An 8662-nucleotide genomic window follows, 5' to 3' on the forward strand; every position below is an offset into this window, starting at 1 on the left:
TATTTTTGTTTTTCCATATGAAGATTAGAATTATTCTTTCAAGGTTTGTAAAAAAAAGTGTTGGAATTTTGATGGGAATTGCATCGAATCTCTAGATGGCTTTTGGTAGGATGGCCATTTTCACTAGGTTGAGCCTACCAATCCATGAGTGTGGAAGATCTTTAAATGTTCTGATTACCTTCCTTAATTTCTTTCTTCATAAACTTGAATTTCTTGTCATACAGGTCTTACACTTTCTTGGTTAGAGTGACACCAAGATATTTTTTATTGTTTATAACTATTGTAAAGGGTCGTGTTTCCCTAATTTTTTTCTAAGCCAGTTTATCATAAATGAGGGATGATTTTGTTAGAGTGAGGTTTGTATCCAGCCATTTTGCCAAAGATGTTTATCAGCTGTAGGAGTTCACTGGTAGAATTTTTTGGGTCTCTTGTGCATACTATAGTATCTATGACTAGCAATATATTGATTTCTTCATTTCCAAATTTTATTCCCTTGAAATCCTTTAGTTATTGCTCTACTTTGAATTACAAGCACTGTACCAAGTATATAGGGAGAGAGTAGAAAGTTCTGTCCCTGGTTTTAGTGAGACTGCTCTAAAGTTCTCCTTTTAACTTGATATTGGTATTGCCTTGTTATGTTGCTTCTATTATGTTTACATATCCAACTCGCATCCTGATAACTCCACAACTGTTAACATAATAGGCTGTTAGATTTTGTCAAAGAGTTTTCAGCATCTAGTGAGATGATCATATGATATTAAAGTGTTATTTTATGGTAGGATACATGGATTTTCATATCTTGAACTATGCTTGCATCCCTGTGATGAAGCATACTTAATTCTGGTGGATTCTGTCTTTGATGTGTTCTTGGATTCAGTTTCAAGTATTTTATTTTTTTTTGCATAAATATTTATAAAGGATATTAGTCTGACATTCTCCTTTTCTATTGAGGCTTTGTATAGTTTAGGTGTCAGGGAGACTCTGGCCTTACAGAATGAGTTTGCCAATGTTCTTTTGTTTCAATTTTGTGGAATATTTTGAGGATTATTGGCATTAGCTCTTCTTTGAAAGTATGGTAAAATTCTGCACTAAAACCATCTGGCCATGAACTTTTTTTGGGGGTGGGAGACTTTTAATGACTACTACTATTTCCCTAGGGGTTATAGGACTACACGGTTGACCTGACATTGATTTTAAGTTCTGTACGTTGCATTTTTCTTCAAAACCATTTCATTTAGATTTTCCAATTTTGTAGTGTACCAGATTTGAAGTAAAACCTAACGATTTCCTTGGAGACTGGTGTCATGTCTGCCACGTCATTTCTGACTTTTTTTTTTAACTTGGGTACTGCCTCTGTTCACTTTTAGTTAGTTTGGCTAAAGATTTGTCTACCTTGTTGTTCTTCTCAAAAATTGACTCTCGTTTTTGTTGATTCTTTGTACTGTTTTTTTTTCATTTTTTTAAAGATTTATTTATTTATTATATATAGAAGTACACTGTAGCTGTCTTCAGACACACCAGAAGAGGGCATCAGATCTCATTACAGATGGTTGTGAGCCACCATGTGGTTGCTGGGAATTGAAATCAGGACCTCTGGAAGAGCAGTCAGTGCTCTTAACCGCTGAGCCATCTCTCCAGCCCTGTTTTTTTTCATTTTTAATTGATTGATTTCAGCCCTGGGTGTGGTGACTTCCTGATGTATACAAATATTGGGTGTGTTTGCTGTTTTCCTTTCTAAACCTTTCAGGTATAGTATTTAATTGCTACTATGAGAACTATCTAATTCTTTATGAAAGAATGCTGCTATGAATTTATCTCTTAGGATAGCTTTCATTGTGTCCCATATTTTGGGGTATGTTCTACCTTCATTTTCATTGAATTCTGGAAAGTTTTTATTTCTTCCCAGACATAGTGATCATTGGGTAGAGACTTGTACAGTTTCAATGATGTTGTTGGTTTTCTGTTTCTACTGTTGTTAAAATAGACTATTAATAGAGTGGTCTGATAAGATACAGGGATTTATTTTGATTTTCTTATATCTGTTCAAGTTTGTTTTGTAACCAACTACATGGTCAATTTGGGAGAAGGTTCCATGAGGTGCTAAGAAGAAGGTATATCCTTTGTCTTTGGGTGAAATTGGATTTTTGTTCATTTTCCTGTGCATCAGTTAGATGAGGATATGCAGAGCTTACTCTAGTGGGATATCTGGGATATGGAGGTGTCTTACTGCCCTGGTTCTTGTTGATTGTGTACTTATGCTGACCTTTAGCTGTCTGGTGGTCTGTGGTGCCAGCAAGCCTGCTGAAAAGTAGGCAGATTTGTGAGGCAGCAGATGGAGTACAAGGTACACGGTGCAATTGGCTCTGCAGTATGTGGCAGGAAAGAGGCCTTGGGCAGGAACCTGCCTGAACATCCAAGATGCTGAGAGGTCTGCAGAAAAGCAGGCAGAGGCATGTGCTAGAAGGTGAGGCGCAATGGACTTCGTACAGTTCACCTTTGCTGTGTGTGCCCCAGGGAGCTGTGAATGGCAGGTGACTTCAGGGTGGGAGCAGACAGAATATTTTGAAGAGACTATACTGTCTTTTTCGTTCTTTTCTTTTATTGGGTATTTTCTTTATTTACATTTCCAATGTTATCTCCTTTCCCAGTTTCACCTCCAGAAAATCCCAATATGGCCCCCCTGCCCTGGCATTCCCCTACACTGGGGCATAAAATCTTCTCAGGACCAAGGGCCTCCTCACAATGATTCCCAACAAGGTCCTCTGCTACATATGAAGCTGGAGCCATGGGTTGGTCCAAGTGTACTCTTTGGCTGGTGGTTTACTCAGGGGAGATCTGGGGTATCTGGTTGGTTGATATTGTTCTTCCAATTATTCTTGCCCCTGTTACCTTAATCCTTTCTCTAAATCCTCCATTTGGGACCCTGTTCTCAGTCCCATGGTTGGTTTCAAGCATCTGCCTCTGTATTTGTCAGGCTCTTGCAGAGCCTCTCAAGAGACAGCTATATTAGGCTCCTGTCTGCATGTACCTCTTGGCATCCCCAGTAGTTACTATGCTCGGTGACTAAATGTGGGATGGATTCTGATGTGTGGCAGTGTCTAGATGGCCTTTTCTTCAGTCTCTGCTCCACACTTTGTCTCTGTATTTCTTCCACTGAGAATTTTCTACCCCCTTCTAAGAAGTACTGAAGCATCCACACTTTTACTTCTTCTTCAGTTTCATGTGGAATGTAATTGTATCTTGGTATTCTGAACTTTTAGACTAATATCTACTTATCAGTGACTACATATCATGTGTGTTCTTTTGTGATTGAGTTACCACACTCACAATGACATTTTCTAGTTCTATCCATTTGCCTAAAAATTTCACAAAGTCATTGTTTTTAATAGCTGAGTAGTAGACCATTGTGTAAATGTACCTCATTTTCTGTATCCATTCTTCTGTTGAAGGACATCTGGGTTCTTTTCGGCTTCTGGCTATTATAAATAAGCCTGATGTGCACATACTGGAGCATGTGTCCTTATGATATATTGGAGCATCTTTTGGGTATATGCCCAGGAGTGTTTATAGCTGGGTCCTCAGGTAGTACAATGTCAAATTTTCTGGGGAACCTCCAACCTGATTTCGAGACTGCTTGTAAGGTCTTCCAATCCCAACAGCAAAGGAAGAGTGTTCCTCATTCACTACCTCTTCACCACCATTTGATGTCACCTGAGTTTTTTATCTTACCCATTCTGAATGGTGTGAGGTGGAATCTCAGTGTTGTTTTCATTTGCATTTCCCAGATGACTAAGGATGTTGAACATTTATTTAGGTGCTTCTTGGCCATTTGATATTCCTCAGTTGAGAATTCTTTAACTCTGTAACCATTTTTTTTTATTTACTTCCATTTTTTAAATGGGTATTTCTTATTTACATTTCAAATATTATTCCTTTCCTGATTTCCTGTCCATAAGGCCCAATTACCTTCTCCCCCTCCAGGTGTTCCCCATTCATCCACTGCCCTTACACACAACCCTCCACAATCCTCTGCACTGGGGATCCAACCTTGGCAGGACCAAGGGCTTCTCCTTCCACTGGTGCCCCAACAAGGCTATTCACTGCTACCTATGCAGTTGGAGCCCAGGGACAGTCCATGTATAATCTTTCAGCAGTGGTTTAGTCCCTGGAAGATCTTATGGGATTGCAAGCCCCTTCAGCACTTTTCATTTCTTTCTATAATTCCTCTGACATCAATCCCGTTCTCAGTTCAGTGGTTTGCTGCTAGAATTCACCTCTGTATTTGACATGTTCTGGCTGTGTCTCTCAGGAGAGATCTAGCTCCAGTTCCTGTCAGCATGTACTTCTTAGCTTCATTCATCTTACCTAGTTTTGGTGGCTGAATATATATGGGCCACATTTAGGGCAGGCTCTGTATGGCTGTTCCTTCAGCCTCTGTTCTAAACTTTGCCTCCTTATCCCTTCTCTTTTTGGCCTGCCTGCCTGCCTTTGTCATAGGATGGAGCGACTGCTAGATACTTGGACCTCCATTCACAACTGCTGCTGATCATTGTTGGGGAGTTGGCCTACAGACTGAAAGTCATCAACCCATTCTCTTACTATATAGAGACAACCCATAAGTTCTGTGACTCTAGAGAACCCTGACTAAGACACTCCTAAAAGGAAATGCATGTTATGTAGTCTCTTATAAGTCGATACTAGCTCTAAAGTGCAGGATAACCATGCTTCAATCCAGAGACTCAAAGAAACCCAAAAACATTATGGTTATTACATCCAGTAGCCTAAGGCAAACAGATCTCTAAGTTCAAGGTCATCTGGGACAAAGCAAATCTCAGACTCAAGTGTGGTGGTACACACCTTTAATCTGGGTCACACCTTCTGCTGGAGACTTACACAACAACATTGAAGGAAAGAGTCTCTCTCTGGTTCTCCTTTGGCAGAGATACATTCCACTGCAGACCCAAAGTGAGGGAACCGAGGCTCAGCAACAGCCATGGAGGGGAAGAGCTTAGAGGAGCTGTTGGCCAAGGTGAAGCAGGAGGAGGCTGATGTACAATTTGGGTAGCCAGTTTAGAGCAAGAGTGAGAACAGATGTATCTAAACCCTGTAAATCCTGTCCTGAGACCAGCAGGAATAGGACTGTTTTGCTCTGAGCCTGCATGTCCCAGTGCCTGTAACCCTTCTGACACCCATCTTCACCACACTAGAGGTAGTCACATAACCTGGTGGCCAAACTACAGCTTAAACGTCCTCTCTCCCTATAAGGACATACCAGCAAGCACCCAGAATTCCTCTTTATACTATTAAAGCACTCCTAGCACCTCAACCTCAGCCAAATGAACACTCACCTAGGAAACCCCTACCCACTCTCCAAGGTTGATACAACCCTGTTCACCCCCAATTATGAGAGCTGATACACTGAAAACCATCTTCACTGAATGTTATTTCTTCTGCACTCACACCAATGTAGTTCATTCCTTCCATTCTAGCCCAGTGCACTACATGCCTGGATACACTGAAGGCAGAATCAGACACCAGCAACAACCTCACTTTTGGAATGGAGAGAGGGTGGTGAATAAATGGCCTTTTATGTCTTTCAAGGAGAGCTCACACATGATTTTTTTTCTTTAAGATTAGCCCAAATTTTCCAGTTCTATTTTTTTCTAATGGGAAAATACTCTCAGATGGACAAGATAGGAATATAGTTATGGCTAAATATTGAAGCCAGAGACTAGAAACAAGTCCACAGAGGAGATGAGAGAAAGCCCAGAGAATAAAACTAAGTCCGGGCAAAGACCATGGCAGGAAATCTAGTCTCTTAGTCAGGGTTCTCTAGAGTCACAGAACGTATGGGTCATCTCTATAATAAGAGAATTGGTTGATGACTTGCAGTCTGTAGGCCAACTCCCCAACAATGATCAGCAGCAGTTGCAAATGGAGGTCCAAGAATCTAGCAGTGGCTCCGTCCCGTGACACAGGCAGGCAGGCAAGCAAAAAAGAGAGACTCTTTATGCAAAGATAAGTTATTGAAGATAAAAATAAAACATACAGGACAGAAATAACTATGGAATATGCTGGTTGTAGCTGCTTTTTTTATAATCGCAGCACTTAGCCAGAGTGAGTTCCAGGCAGCCTTGGCTCCATAGCAAATTCCAGGCCAGCATTTGCTAAAAACTAAAACCCAAGCCAATTAAACAAAAACCACTGGCTACAAACAAAAATGATAGCCATTTTTTGGAGTAACAAGTTTAATTACTATCATTTAGTGTGGTTCCAATTTATTGGCCAAATGTACCACCCAAACTAACATCAAGAAGCACTATACTTTGATCACAGTTATACTGCCAAATGAATTTGAGTTTTCCTAATACAAGGGGCCATTTTATAACCCTTGTAACTTGTTTCCTTGCAAGCACACTCTATATTGGTACCCAGGCCACTGGCTTCACATACAACTTCTACCAGCAGTAAAAGTTAAAAACAATACCAGGTACCCGTATACCTTTCCAATACTTGTAAATTCCTCCCCCCCCCTTCTCCCTGCTTTGATAAATATACAAGCTTTACTACAAAAATAATGCAAAAATGTGAAACCCAATCAAATATTATCTAGAAATTTGATCAAACTTTACCCAGCATCCATAGTCGGGCAGACCTTAACTTATTCTTGGTTCTGACCATATCATTTCTATAATTCTCATTTTCTCAAAATACACCAACTTCCAGTCAGCATCTCCATTAATTCATAGTCCAGCACTGACTTGAGGGAAGGCAAAACTGTCCCTTCAATATCAAGCTCATTGACAAGAGAGGCCACCACCTGAACCAGCCTACAGTAAGTACAGTTCTAGCTTTTCAGAACAGGTCCAGAGGGGAGAGGGGTCCTCCTCTTCCCTCCTTGGTGCAGCACTTCTTTCTTCTTGCCACCTAAAGCAGGAGACCTGGAATGCTTCTTGCCTCCAAGGCTCTTTTCCTTTTCTCTCCCTGACCTGGGGAGCCACCCTTTCTCTTCCACAAAGGTCCTTTCTGGCCCCCTTTTCTCTTGCCTTTATGGCTCATTTTCCTCCTCTTGGCAGTCTCCTCTTGGTCCTCTTCCCTCATCTGCTTGTTGGTGGCCCTCGTCAGGTCCAGCTGAGTTTTCTTGCTGTTCATGACTCAAGGTAGCTCCAATTCTTTCTTTTTCTCTGCAGCAAAGTCCCCCAAGAGGGGCTGAAACTTCCGCTTTGCCAGAGCACCAGGGCACTTTCTCCTTCGGGATGGGCTCCTGGAAGCATCCCACCGAAGCAGTGGAGATCTTGGCCACTTGAATGATGTGGCCCAGCTCCTCCTTACTTTGGTGTCCAGTAGGGTGCAGGCCAGCTGACCTGGGCATCTGCATATTGTGCACGTGGGCCAGGTTCTGCAGATGGTTCGGCTAGTTCTTGGCCGTGCATTCTTTCTTGTTCTGAATCCTCTTGGCGAACTGGTCTTCCATGCGGTCAGTGTTCTCAGGCACCACAATAAGTCACTCCTTAGAGTCATTCTGGGTTCATTTGTACCCCAACGGAGTTGCCACTGGCCACTCACCTCATCCCACAGAAGGCTGGTCTTCTTCTTGGGATGAATGCCCATAAGGAGAGCAAAATGATGCCAGCAGGTGAGCAGCCTTGGCCCAGGCAGCAGCTTCTTGGGGGGCAGTCATGTGGCGGGCTCCTGCAAGCACTCTACCACTGCCTCCTCCATGCACTCGGTCGGTAGCTGCCACAGTCTGTTGATGAGAAGCTGCCTGTTGTCCCCTGCCAGTGACCTCAGCTTGGCCTCTGGTAAGGGCCTGGCCTGTCACAGCACCTGCAGGGGGTTGAGGTTCAAAGCCAGCAGGTTGCCCAGGTCGAACTCCAGCTCTAGCTCCTTCTGCACCTTGATGCACTATAGCTTCTCGGTCTCCTCCTGCTTTGTCTTGGCCAGCAACTCCTCCAAGCTCTTCCACTCCATGGCTATTGCTGAGGCTCGGTTCCTCCCTTTGGGGCTGCAGTGAAATGTATCTCTGCTATAGCAGAACCACAGAGAGACTCTTTCTTCTTTCAAAGTCCTTGAATAAGTCTCCAGCAGGACCCATGTCCCAGATTAAAGGTGTGTACCACCATGCCTGGGTCTGAGACTTGCTTTGTCCAAGGTGACCTTGAACTCAGAGATTTGTTTGCCTTAAGCTCCTGGGATTCATAGCCACTTTGCCTCATGATCTCCATACCAAGATCCCCTCCAGAAACCTTGATCTCCCAGCCTCAAGATCAGTATCAAAAGTGAGCCTTGCAATTCTGGATTTAGCTCATTCCTGATACAGTCAAGTTTACAACCAGGAATAGCCACTATAGGGAGTGGCTCACTTAGGATGATCCTTTCTAAGTTCCTGCCAATTTAATGATATCATAATCACTGAGTATTCAACTGTATAAATGAACCACATTTTCATCATCCATCCTTCATTTGAGGAAGATCTGGGACTTTTCCAGGTTCTGGCTATTACAAACAAAAGCTGTTATGGACATAGTTAAGCAAGTGTCCTTGTAGTGTAGTGGAACATCTTTTGATTATATGCCCAGGAGTGGTATATCTGAGTCTTGTGGGAGGACTATTCCCTGTTTCTCAGAAACATGATTTCCAAAGGGTTTATACGAGTTTACAT

The 8662-nt window shown here is 42.4% G+C and overlaps 1 pseudogene; it reads right to left on the reverse strand.

Moving 5' to 3' along the window:
• Positions 1-6847: 6847 nt before the first annotated feature.
• Positions 6848-7971, reverse strand: Rrs1-ps6 (ribosome biogenesis regulator 1 homolog, pseudogene 6; annotated as a pseudogene).
• Positions 7972-8662: the final 691 nt, after the last annotated feature.

Source organism: Rattus norvegicus, chromosome 14 (assembly GCF_036323735.1).
Source record: "Rattus norvegicus strain BN/NHsdMcwi chromosome 14, GRCr8, whole genome shotgun sequence".
Taxonomy (NCBI): Eukaryota; Metazoa; Chordata; class Mammalia; order Rodentia; family Muridae; genus Rattus; species Rattus norvegicus.